Source organism: Mustela nigripes, chromosome 1, assembly GCF_022355385.1.
Source record: "Mustela nigripes isolate SB6536 chromosome 1, MUSNIG.SB6536, whole genome shotgun sequence".
NCBI classification, from domain to species: domain Eukaryota; kingdom Metazoa; phylum Chordata; class Mammalia; order Carnivora; family Mustelidae; genus Mustela; species Mustela nigripes.
Window position 1 is genome coordinate 87,621,841 of NC_081557.1, and position 13,783 is coordinate 87,635,623.

Here is a 13,783-nt window from a genome sequence, read left to right on the forward strand (position 1 = left end):
AAGAGACTGGGCGTATAATGAGAGGGAGGCTGAGCACCAGGGCGCGTGGGTTTGAGGACGTCACCTCATTGGGCCAAGAGAGTCAGGAGGCACTCCCTGGTGAACGTTCTGTTCTTCTGGGCTCCAGCTTTCTCGGCTGAGAGGGGCGGGAGGGGAGGCGGTGCGCATCCTTTAGTTGAGGCACAGAACCACAAGACATCCTACGTTCTGACAACGTGGTTCGGGCTTTCATGCTTTCTCACTCCCTAGGATGGGACATTCCCGAGTGGAGGGGCTGCACCACATCTCCAGGCACTCCCAGTCTTAGCACAACACTGAGCCCACAGACACACGGCAAGGGAGCTCATAAAATGCTAAGGAGACAGGCATGGTGTTTGAACGGCACCCCTAAGCTGAGTGAGGTATGTAAGTGTCGGGACCGTGGGGAAATTATTCTCCCTTTACCTGGGGTAATCGGTCTTTCTTGTCTTCCCTCTCAGTAAAGATGCTGCTGTTTCACCTTCCGTTGTTCCTGTCTGTCCAAGACGGTGATGCTCCAGGAGATCTGCCCTGTGGAAGGGGAACCAAGATGGAGATTATTGGTCAGATAAAGTCAACGGGTAAGTCCTTCCTTAAGAGTTTAATGTTTTGTTTCAAAAATGTATCAAATCACTGCAGTGGGCTCCTCCATACCCATTGGCCCTGCTTGAAGATATGAGGCAAAACCTCTTAACAGTCACAAGCCAAGGTTAACAATTTAGAAATTTTTAGGTTGTTCTGATATGTCTATCAAGATGGTGCCTCAAGCAATGTCTAACTGGATGGAGAAATTTAACATTGTTGGTTTTATGAACATGTGGTGAGGCTTATGGTCTTGTGAGAAAGACTCAGTCGGGGTCTAGAGTTCACCATCTTCATCAAGGCTTTCTCTCTTCTCTCAGGATGTTTTCACACAGAATCGTAGCATTTCTTTGTTGTTTTATAGGGGCTTCACGGTCCTTTGCAGTGTTTTCTAGGGTACTAGAGATTTCCATTTGCTCCTGCTAAGTTTACTGATGGCGATGACGGTGCCTGTATTTCTTGTCTTATTATTTTTTTAATTTTTCAACAAATATATACAACATAAAAATTACTATCTTCATCATTTTTAACAAAGTTATTATTATAATATTTTTGACTATGTTTCCTATGCTGTGGTTTTGATCCCTGTGACTTATAATTGGAAGTTCATACCTCTATCTCTCCTTCCCTAATATCAGCCCCCACCTCCCAATTTTCCTCCCCTTTGAAAACTGCCAGTTTGTTTTCAGTGCTTATGAATCTGTTTCTGTCTTTTTTGACTGTTCACTTGTTTTGTTTTTTAGTTTCCAGGTATAAGTGATAATCATACACTATTTGTCTTCACAGTTTGTTGTGTTGTGACTGGCTTCTGTTCCTTAGCATAATGTCCACTAGTCCATCCATAGTGTAGCATGTATGAGGATTTTCTTCTTTTGTAAGGCCGAGTAGTATTCCAGGGGTACGTATAGACCACATTTTACTTATCCATTCATCTGTCAATGGGCACTTGGGTCATTTCCACTTTTTGAATCCCATGAGTAAGTCTGTTATGAACACAGATGTACAAATATCTCTTCAAGACCCTGTTTTCAGTTCTCTTGGATACGTACCCACAAGTGCGATTGCGGAATCATACGATAGCTCTCTTTCTAAGTATGGAAGGCACCACCACACTATTTTCCACACTGGCAATCCCATTTTACATCCCACCAACAGGGCACATGGCTTCTGAGTTCTCCATACCTTCTTCAATGCCTATTTTCTGCTTTGGGTAGCAACTATCTTAAGGAGGGGGAGGTAGTGTTTCATTATAGTGTAAATTTTGCATTTCCCTGAGGAGTGGTGATATTTTCACATCCTTACTGGCCATTTGTATGCCTTCTTTGCCAAAATTCAAGTTCTTTGCCCATTTTTGAATCAAGTTACTTGTTGTTGTTGTTTTTTTTTTTTTTGAGTTGTAGGAGTTTTTCATCGATTTGAGATCCCTCATCAGATAGATGATTTGCAGATAATTTCTTCCTTTCAGCGGGTTGCCTTTTTGCTGATCATGTCATTTAATGCTCAGAGGTTTTAAATTTTGATGTAGTCCAATTTATCTTTTTTTTCCTTTTTCCTTTTTTTACTTGGCTTTTGTTGCTACGTCCAAGAAATCATTGCCAAATCCAACGTCATGAAAGTTTTCCCTATATTTTCTCTGAAGTGTTTTACAGCTTTAGACCCTACATTTAGGTCTTTGATTTATCTTACGTAGTACCTGTTTTTACCTTTTCTCAGATAGTTTCTTGAGCACAGAGGCTGTGGCTGTCCATTTGCATATTCTTGGCCTTAGGATATACCTGGAACAGAGTAGTTGATCAGTAAATTATAGCTGAAAGAAACAACTTTTTCAGACATGAAGAGACAAAAGCAAAGAATGTATTTATAGTGATTTGACTTCTCCATAATAATTATAGCACACTGCCTTCGGGACCCACAAAGAAGTCTCTGAATTTAAAAAGTAGTACTTCTTGCAAGGGCTTTTTGGCATTTTATTTATTTATTTTTTTCCTTGAGGATATTTAATGGAATATTTGACTATTATACAGGTTGTGTTCTTATTACACTTGACCTTGAATGCCTTTCTCAGGAGCTCTGTGCACAGTTAGCTCTAGACTGATGAAACTGTGCAAAAAGATTGTTTCTCCCATCCACGTGGTCCCCAAACCCTGGGTTAGTCAGTGGAGGGGGCGGGCGCCAAATCGACACAGCACTGACCACGTTAGCTTCATGACCTGGGACAAGTTTTCCACATCTCTGAGCCTCCTTCAGTTCCTTCATTTATAAAACAAGAGAATGCATGTGAGAGTCCTAGTTCTAAAATTATCCATTTAGGTACGGGTGATAGGGTATTTCAAACAGAAACAGAAATTTAACTACCTTTGGGAAGAAAGCAAGACAAGATGGACTGCAGTCTTGGTTGCAAAGAACCTTCCTGCCCCAGTGATGATCTGAGAGTCAGGTGGAGAGGAGGCAGTGCCCACGGTCCGAAGGGACGTTCCTGCTGGCCTGGCATGCTCTGGCAGGGAAGGTGGTGAATTGAAGAAAAAAGTCCCGTTATTGTTGTCATTGTGTCAAGGACATCTCCCCATTTCAGACATTCCAGAGCCAGTGGTCTTGTACTTGAGTGTGTGTGTGGTACAACCAGTTTAAAAGATGAGAGGGCTCTTGGTTACACTGTTAGTTAAAGTTGTGAAGCCCACCTGCACCGTCCCCTCCCCCCCCAATCCCATACATGCCATGGGTTTCCTGGTGAGTTTCAAGCATGTTTGAGAGACAAGTACAGCTCTAGCCTCCCTGGTTTGTACTAGCATCGGATGATGATGTCTCCCCTCTGCCACACCCATGTTTGGAGCTTTCTGAGACTGGGCACTGGGTCATCTTTATGGTGCCCATCAAACAGCAAAAGGCCTAGCAAGGGCATCGGGGAAATCTGGATTCTGCTCTCTACTCTTTCCATCTAGGTGAGGTTTGGATAAGTGAATGACCCTCCCTAGGAATGGGTTTCGACAAGTGTAAAATAGTAGGGATTTTATCTAATGTTTTATGTAGTGAATTGGGTTATTGAAAGAGGGAAGAGTGGAAGGGACTAAGTTTATTGAGCACCTTTTATAAGTAAGGTACTCTGCCAGCTGCTTGTACAATTATTCTGTTTAATGCTCTCCTTGGGATGGGAAAATCAATGCTCAGAGAGGTTAGGTAACTTGTTCAGAGTCACACAGCTTGTACACAGCAGAATCAGGATTCTGATGCATATCTGCTGACTCTAAAGCCAGTGTTCTTTCCCCCACATCATTGGACCTTGGCATGGAATTAAATGGATGCATTCCACACTGATGGGAACCCCTCTTTCCTTCCTTCCACTGCTTATGTTGCTAATTGGCTTTCCTTAGGGCTCCTGAGAATGAGGGTCTCAATCTTTTTTTTTTCTGTTTTTTTTTTTTTTGAGGGTCTCAATCTTTGAGCCTTTTGGCTTTTACCTTTGCTGAAAAGCAGATACCAGCTACTTTCCCCAGACGCCATAGTTTCTTGAGAAAAGAGAAACTTATGGTCAAATTGTCAAATGTGGGGCTAGGGGTGGGTTGAGGTGGGGTGGATGCGGCGTAAAGACTGCCCCAAAGGCAAAGATGCGAGTATAAGTGAGGCTTCATTTGTCTGTGATTCTGACTTGTGGTCATTTCTTTTGCTCCCTTTTCCTTTTTCTAAACATATTGTTCAGAAACCCATTCTCACTGGGGGCTCTGGTGAGTGTCATGGTGTCCAGATTCCTGCTCTGGGGCCCAGGACTCACAAAGGCCAAGTTGACGTCCATTCTGCATCTGGCTTATCTGATGCCAGAGGAGGGCTGAGGTCTCCTGAGAGAGCCAGGAGAGATTTGCCTCCTGCAGAGGTTTGGATAAGCCCCGGCTAATCTCCATGGCTTCTTAAGGGCACACCTGCTTGTCTGCCAGCGAGCAGCCTCCTCGCTCATTTCCCGTGGGACGGCTGGGGTCAGAGGGCCTCCAGAAAGCCTTTCATCCCCCACCACCCCGCCAGGCCCCCCTCAGCAGCACCTGGGTCCACACATAAGACTTTCTTTGAGGGGAGGTCTAGACGTTGTCCCTCCCAGAATGGGGGCCGGTGCCCTTTTCCTTCTTTTTGAGGCAGCTTGCTTGTTCCTTCCTTCTAAATAAGCATTTAATTCAAGCTTTATCATGCATGGCTCAAACTTTATCCCACTGGGTCTAAGCTGATCTGAATTAGTTTCTGGGCAGCTGAGCTATAAACACATAGTAGGTGCTCAGTAAAGAAGGATGATGTCTGATGATGATCTGTTTGGGACTCCATAAAAGATCCACTCTTGCTTTCCATCTGTGTTATTGCTGGGATGGGATAGTTACACCAATAATACAACATGTCAGAGGATTCAAGTCATTTCTGGTTAGCCGTGGGAGTTAGGGATTCTCTCCTCCCTTCTTTCCCAAATCACATTGTACTTCTTAATTATCCTTTAGGTGTAGCTAGTAGTGAAGTTGATTTGTATTCTACGAGCATTGTGCTTAAGATGGGTAGTCAGGGACTGTTGTTTGATATCAGAAGCTCCCAGTTGTTGTCTTCTTTCTTTTTTTCTTCCCTCCCTTTCTTCCTCTGCCCTTCCTCCATCTTTCTTCATTTCTCTGTCTCTGTCTCTCTCTCTCTCTTTATTTTTTGTATGTCAGATGGAAGCATGATCATTTTTTAAGACAGTACTATGAATGGCGATCTGTAAGGGTATGGCTGAAAAGAATCTAATTTAAAGAAACTGTGATCCTCTCTTCCTTTGAACCCACCAATTGTTCTGTAGGTTTGTAATTCCACTTGTTCCTAATTCCACTAATATTTGTTAAGCCGTTATTCTAAGTCCCTGGGCTGAGTAAGAAGGAATGAATCCAGCCCCACGGAAACCAGTTTACCTAGGAAGATAGGCCACTGGAATTATGGGAGAGAGCCATGTGTGGGTTGATGGCGTGTTTGAGTGTTGAAGAAGGGAGCGGGATAAATAAGTCTCAGTTCCTCTGATCGTAGGCACGATATCACCAGCTTCCCCGTTCTTCAGTTATTTTCCCCCAAACCAGGCTAGGTACTCAGTATCATCCCCGTATAATAGACGAGGAAATAGAAGCTCCAAGAACTGAGTCTTTTGCCAAGTTGGTTGCAGTGTGAAGACAATAGCCCGGGCGATACAACTAGGATTTGGAAATCCAAGTATTGAACCTAGCACTGGATCTGAACAACTCTCAGGTTCTAGCCTATTCCATTGACACAGAAAAGGAGCTGTCACGGAGGTAGAGAATTCTGTGTAGGGAGCCACTTGAAACAGTTAATACTGTAAAGTGATTAAAAAATTTTTGTGTGTGGTTTATTTTCTTAAAGGGGAACACATGCCAAGTTAATTTACCAGCTAACTGCTCATCCTCCCTTGCCGTTTGGATTATATACGTAACAGGGTGTTGGGGGGACTTGAAATGATGGGGTTTAATTATTTTAGTGGGACAGGCAACCCCTTCCTCTGCCTGCAGCATCCCTGTTAGGGTGCTTTCTGCTTGCTGAAATGCTTTGGCATTGTCTCTCGCCTGATACGTACACAAATGGATATTCCACATCTCCCTTTTCCCCAGTGGAGCACACAAACAGCAAGCAGACAGACACTATCTGAGAGTCGGCAACTCAGGCCCCATAATATTGTGGCAGAAAGTAGAAAATAAAGCAGCCAGTGCTGGGTGCAGGATAATAGCATAATAGGATAAGTGTGAGAGAGTCAGGAGGCGGTAATGGCCCTGGAGATGTAGAAATTCTGGGAAAGTAGGGCGGTATGAAAGCGGAGACGCCATCTGTGGGATTCAGGCAGTTGTGAGAGACTCTGAATGGCACAATATGGAGATCTGTTACACAACACACCAAATAGTAGTAAAGGAATCATCTGGCCTTACAATTGTCAGACATCCTTTGTTTGAAATGCCACCTTCCTGGCCACCAACACCAGGGTACCCAAGGATAAATGGCAAGAGTATGAATTGCCTCTTCCTGCAGCCAATTTAAGTTGCAGACGGTGAGAATCCCAAAAGTCTTCCTTAGATGGACTCTGCACTCAACCAGCAGGGGGTGCTACTCGTACCCTCACCCCATCTCCTTCAAGGACATTAAAGAGGTAGTCAGAGAGGACTGAGAAAGAAACTCCGCTTTCCTGAATGAGTGTCTGTTGTGCCGAGTGTGATGATCAGCTTTTTATGTAGGTCATCTCATTTGTTCCTCATCTTGCCTCTTTGAGGTGGTGGCATCATTCTGATTTTAAAGATGAAGACACTGAGCCTCAGAGAAGGAAAATGACTTCCTCCACTTCCCCCGGTTGGGGAGCCAGGATTCTCATTTGGGTCTGGATGACTCCCAAGCTCCTGCCCTTTTCCCTCCACCGTATGTTTCCAGAGGTGGACCCATCCACGAGCACATTACGTCAGCTCATCTGAGATCCTTTCCCAAATAGACCTTATCCACAAAAGTTTATTTTGACATGAAATGCTTCTCTTTAAGGTTCTGGAAATCTGGAATCAACCAACCGACCAACTCATCAACCAATCAACTTTCAAGTAATCAGAATGATTTTTCTCTATGTCGGTTTTAGGGGAGACAGACGAGGAGAGGTAAACCACTTAGTTAAGGAGTTTTGACAAAGCATTACCTTCTGGAGTTTACGTTGATTTTGGTACAATTTCTCAGCTTAATACTCTATACCTTCTACTCCATGGAACCATGACTGCTCAAGGTTATAATGATAACCCAGAGGTGTGGCAAGGATCTTAATCATTAAAGAGGCCAAGAAGAATATAGAAGAAAGACTACTGATTACAAATGTCATGAGAATATAGGCATGTGTCCCTGTGCAACCACCTTGGGCCTGGCCCTGGGCAAACTGATCACTGTAACTTCAGTTCCATCAGCTAGAAGGTAGGTGTGTGGTACCTCAAAAGGTGGTTGTGAGAAATCAGTAAGCTAGGGTGTGGACAAATCACCTAGTACAGGGAGCTAAGCGTCGGCCCTGCTGAGTCAATCCTAGTTTCCTTCCTAAGGCGGAAGAGTAATTTTTAACCACAGGTAGAGCAGTCATTTTGAAGTTCTTCCATTTTTACCATTAGCACTACATCTGTGAAATAGGTCAAGAGGGTTGGGGAGCCACAGAGAATTTGTGTCCCCAGAAGGACCCTGACAGCATGCTCCCAATGTAGAATTTAAGTCCTGGCCATGGACTCTGCCTTTTACATTATTTTTACTTCTGTTGGTGTAGGTTCTCAAAACAATGTGTCATATATTGAACAACAACAATAATAACAAAACTATGGAGGTGTGAGTAACCCACAGTGGAATTTGCTAGTTTATCCTCTTGATTCAAGAACTCAAATCTCCCCTAGGAGACTTCCCCAAGAGGAGTAAATGGCAGGATACTACGCTGCAGTGCCCATGCCCTCTGCCTTTCCCTGTGATCCACTGCATGATGCCTCCAGCCTCCACCCAGACAGCTGGATGGCCTTTAGAAATATATGTCCTTGTTTCTGTGCATCAAGATGGGTCAAGTGCACACCAGCGACCCCGACGTGATGAAGACCGCTAGAAAGAGAAAGGCCTAGAGAAACATATTTAGTTGCAGTTAGAAGTGAGCCCTGTACAGAGCTGTGTGGCATGGAGTTAAGACCACTGTCTGACTCTGTAGCGAGTCAGCCTTGGTGTGAGTCCTGGAGTTTCCATGGACAATCCTGGGATGTTCGGAATGTGGCTTCACAGCTCCATGCTTTAGTTTCCTTAGTAGTAAATGGACCTGGCTTGTGTAATAAGTTCTCAGTAGGTTTAAGTCATTGAATACAATTTGCTTTCTGCTTATTCTGCTGCTCATAACTTCATTTAGCTACCTCCCAACCTCTTCTGAGACTGAAGTGTGCTTTATTCTCATCATTCTCAAAATAGTTCATGCTCTCAGTGTTTTCTCCTTGAATCGGCCAGATGGACGCTAAACTATTTGGGGTTTCTCAGTGGCAGACAACACAAGAGCTGGAAGACCACCCCTGGCTCCCGCTGTTTCTCTCTCCCCCTCTTACCCCTCCCGCGGAGAGAGGGGGTATCACGAGGGCAACGCCAGTATGGCAGCTGTAGGGCTTCCGTCCGCAGACCTGAGCATGGAGAGCATTTTATTTGAACTTGCAATGATTTGTGTCTCACTGCAGACGTTACTCTTTAGCATTATTGATCTCCTCTGTCTACTGAGCCCCGTCAGACGTCTTTGACCCTGGTTTGTACCAGGAGCAGTCAAGGGGCCGCCTGAGACTGTCTGGCATTGTGATTCAGTTCGATTCCTCTTCATGTTTGCCTGTGCCGTGTTCTTGAAATGGTTCTGCCTTGCACCACTGCAGGTGGGGTCCAGAGTCCGCTTCCGTTCTGTCCCGCTTCTCACTACAATAAAGGCGTCTTATCCATTGGAATCTCTTCCCTGCATGGCTCCTGCTGTCCCAGGGAGGGAAGGACTCTCAAAGCTTGCATCTCTTCTCCAAGAAGTTGGCCAGTATAGTTTCAGAATGAAACTAGAAGGGGCTGGAGAAGACACTCGTGAATCCACACATAGAATTAGAAACAGTAGGGTGAGAGAAGGGGAAGAAAAGGGGAGTCTAGACTAAAAGTCAGGATGCCATCCTTTTTCTTTGTTTCTTCTTAGAGTTGAAAGTTTTCCTGAATTACTTGCTAGGGTGTTAAGGAGAAACGATGTCAGGGGAGTTTTTTCTTTACCTTTACTACTGAAAGAACAGCCAGCGATATCAGTCCCCCCAAAGCGTTCTTGCCCATCAAACATCTCTACTCCAACTTGCCACATTTCATGAGGCCAAACCTATTTCTTTTCTCTTTTAATTTGAATCCAAGCCACCTGCCCTTTGTGCTATCTCACGATTATTGCTTCCAGACACTTAGAAGCCCTAAGGTCACTCAGAGAGAAGAGTAATATCCCTGGGGGAGGTAGACTAGCCCTGCTTGAAACATTTAATTTTCATAAGAGAGTGATGATAACTTGAATAAGGAGCAAGTATATTGCAGAGAATTAGGCTCCTGGTCCACAGAGAAGGGATCAATAAAGGCTATGTGTGCATGGTGAAGTAAATCAAAGAGTTGGGGTAATTACTTAAGAAATTTGCTCCAAAACCTCTGCTCAATTTGGAGGGGCTTAATTTGATCGCTTACTTTAAATGTATTGTCCATTCAATTCATCAACTCAGTTAGAGTCTACTTGCGTCAGCCCGATGTGTGCGTGCGTGTGTGTGTGTGTGTGTGTGTGTGTATTTTCAGAAGGGTGGGGATAGAGTGCTGATCTTCCACCAATCATCTCATCTTTATTCCAAAATCCATTTCATTGCAGAACTGGCAATATTATCAAAATTGTGAACAAATCAGTGTGTTACACTTTGGTTCCTAGAAGGTGAAAGACAGATAGTTGGCTACCACACCATAACCCTTAGTAGAGTTTTCCCCGTATGATATCATCATGTTATGTTTCTGCTGGCATGGCTAGCACCAAGCAGCCCAGTACATCACGTGCCCTCTGTTGCTTTAACTTGTTGCCATGGCTACCTCAACATTCTCCCACACTAACAAAATTTAAATATGTATCTATGAATTTGAAGAAACATAAAACCCTCCTAGCATCAGTCTGTTTCATATAGCACTCTGAGATGATTTCCTTAATAACAATTACTGGGTATAATTTCATGAGATGTAATCCATAGTTAATCTTTTCCTTGAAAAGCACAAAATAATCAGGCTCTTTCATAGGCAAATGGGTGAATACTCCATTTAGTTATTTGCCGTCCCTTGAATGGATGTATATGCCACTGGTTTAGGCTTGTGTATTAGTTAGTGCAAGTTCTGGTAACAAATAGACCCTAAAATGTATACACTTAAAAAAAAAAAAAAGAAGAAATATATTTCTCCCTCTTGCACTAGTCCAATACATGGTTTCTTCCATACAGTAGCTTTCTTCCATGCAATGATTCCCTCATCAAGCCAGCAACATCTTGTCTCATCAAGGTTTGCACATAGCTGGTGGTAGGCAGAAGAGAGTGTGGATGGTGGATGTATGGTATGTTAAAAAAAACCTCAAGGTGAAGTACATCACTTCTGCTCATATTCCACTGACTAAACCTGGCCCAGTGGCCACACCCAGATAGAAGTGAAGCTGGAAAAAGTAGTTCCTGGCTTAGCAGGAACTTCTCAGCAGCAACTCTGTTTCAGAGAGGAAGAATCATGAGTGTCAGTAGATAGCTAGCTAGCTCTGCCACTGTGTAGGTTAATAGAAGAGGAGGACATGCTTCAGACACATGAGGGTTTCAGAGTTTTGGGGGAGAAAGTCACGTAACTAGTAAGTGCAGTGGTGAAGGGGTGAGCCGAGTGACTTGGGAGTGACTATTTCTGCTTGGCACGATTGGGAAGGTTGGTGGCATTGCCTTTATGGTAGCTGTACCTTGAACTGATAAGAGGAGAAACATCTTCTAGTAATTTTCAAATAACAGACTTGATTAAAAGCATGTGTGTTGGAGTGGGAGGCTGGAGGAGATGGGAATGAAGAGGAATAATTAGATAATGTCGTTGTCCCAGCTGGTTCTTAAGCAATAAGCCTGTATTTGTCCCTCACTCTCCACTTGCCTTATCACTAGTGGGTGACCTTGATGAGACATTTTCAGCACAGTCTCTTTGGTTCCTTTTAATCTCCTGTCAGTTGCTATCACTGTCAGCATGACCCAGCTCCAGTGAAAAATTCAGCATTCATTTCAGCCTTCCCAGGAATGCTAAATTATGACAAAATATCAGGATGGGAGAAAACCATAAACACTGTGGACACCTTATTTAAGGGGGTGATTGAAGGACACTTAGGTGTCTTCCTTCAACTTTTCAAGGACTAGGAAGACCTGTGTTTTGACCTTCTGGATCTTTCTATAGTCTGAGTTGCTGTAATGTCGCTTGAGCACTGTCTTTCTCTATGCTGATCTCTAGCTGAACGCTGTTATATTCTAGCGAGGTGAATTGCATTGAACATTCTCTTGCCTGGAGGAGGAATGACCTCCAGTTTTCTGGTTTACCAAAAGGCACAAGACTCCAGACATAGCTTTCACTGGTGAGTGGGGGTGATTGGTGGTTGTAATGTTCTTTGGGGACTGTTCATGAAATAGATACCGAAATGAAATGATCTCCATGAAAATGTTCTGAAAAGTTACAGTGACTTCACGGTACAGAGTAATTGTTACCCATATTTCAAATGGAGAATTTCCCTAGTGACGTTTATGTAAAGCACTTGAACCAATCTATCTTACCTTAGGAAAAGCAGAAGTTGGGTTTGGATGAAACATTTTTAGTGATTCTATGGGATGCTAGTCAACCACAGTGAGCATGGCAACAGATTGACGTGGATTAAAAATAAAAAGACATCATCCTGAGGTATTTGGAGTTCAGTTTAGGAGGCAACCAATAAACACAAAATAACTGATAAAATATGAATGCAAATATAGAAATAGGCATAGAAATTGAGGTACGAATTCAGATAAACTGGATCAAAACTGCTACCTATGAGTTACTATATATTTTTATATATTTTGTCATGTAACAGATTAGTTTTTTTCTTTTTGAAAGATTTTTAAAGAATGGAATTGCATAATTTTATTTGGTTTTTAGCTCATGGCCCTTTGCTTCTTTTTTACTCCAAAATAGTCACTTGACAGCCTGAGTCTTTGTTTGCATAAATCCCTAAGTGGATAGCTGAAATGAAGTCCCACATCGCACATTTTTCTACGTCTTAGATACTAAGGGTATGCACTGAGGGTTTGTTCTTTTTATTACGATTTCTTGTGATATACCTCACATTTGATTAATTGCATGGTGGAAGCTTTAATCATGGTATGACCTTTCTGTCCTCCAGCCCCCTTTCCTTTAAGCTCTCAACTTCCTTGAGGTTCTAGACCTCAAAAAAAAAAAAAAAAAAAAAAAAAAAGAGACCAAATCTCTCCCCGACTCTTAATTTATATCTGTTACACTAATGGCATACTGGTTGAGCAATATAATCTTTTTACTGAGGCTTTATTTTCTGTTTTGATTGTTGATGGGATAGATGACCCCAAATTTCTAAGGTATCATTGGCTCTAAAATTACTTACCTCAACTCTGCCCAGAAAAGGTTGCAAGCCAAGATTCCATTAGTGATAGCTATTTCATTGGATGAACTGGGGCCTGGGGAGTACTTACCCAAGTAAGTAGGCTTTCAGGGCTCAGACAGCACAGGTGACCCCTGCAAGGTGTGTGGGTCAGTTGAGAGGACAGCTGACATTGTTTCCAGAGCTTCTGCGTGTCCTCAATGGGAGGGCTCCCTGGGAGGGATGGAATGTTCCAGTGATGTCCACCTCATAGAATAACTTTGTAATTTTCCTGTGAGGTCAATGAATTTTACAATTTCACAGTTGCAGGTGATAGGAGAAGTCATTTAGCCTGACTTTCCAACAGTTGAAAGGCTTCCCCATATGCTATCCTTGAATAAGGGCCATTCAGCCTCTGTGTGGACCCTGAAGTCATGTCAGTAAGAACACGCTGTCATTTTATTTCTCTCCCAACTAATTATAAGTTTCAAGAAGAGCTTTGAGTGGCTAATGTTCAGATCAACTGGCTAATGTGGATACCAACCAGAGTTTTAATTATAGCAGTGGCAGATTTTCTACATTTAGCACTGACGAGGATCTACAGACTGTTAACTGCTTGGATAGTAAGAAAGCAGCCTGCAGTATCGGAAAAGAAAACCTCCTTCACTATTACATATGTCACCAATTCAAGGCCTTTCTCAAGCGGGAAGTGCCCCTATTCTGGAAATGTTTGAATGTGGTTTGATAACCAGTCTGGAAAAGAATTGGGACTACTGACAGACACAGATACCTTGTCATCAATTCTTAGTCTTATCCCTGTTTTTTGTGTCCTATTCTTTTCTTCCCTTCTATCACTTTTTTTTTTTATTTTTTTTTAAAGATTTTATTTATTTATTTGACAGAGATTGATCACAAGCAGGCAGAGAGGCAGGCAGAGAGAGAGAGAGAGAGGAGGAAGCAGGCTCCCTGCTGAGCAGAGAGCCCGATGTGGGACTCAATCCCAGGACTCTGAGATCATGACCTGAGCCGAAGGCAGCGGCC

At 43.2% G+C, this 13,783-nt stretch overlaps 1 long non-coding RNA gene across 2 annotated transcripts in view; it reads left to right on the forward strand.

Annotated features, from left to right (window-relative positions):
* Positions 1-483: 483 nt before the first annotated feature.
* The window catches only part of LOC132026781 (uncharacterized), a 193,335-nt gene continuing 180,035 nt past the window's right edge, over positions 484-13,783 (forward strand). For both annotated transcript variants that reach the window (XR_009406995.1, XR_009406996.1), the window contains exon 1: positions 484-599. This is a non-coding gene — a long non-coding RNA (uncharacterized LOC132026781). The remainder of the gene's footprint in view (positions 600-13,783) is intronic.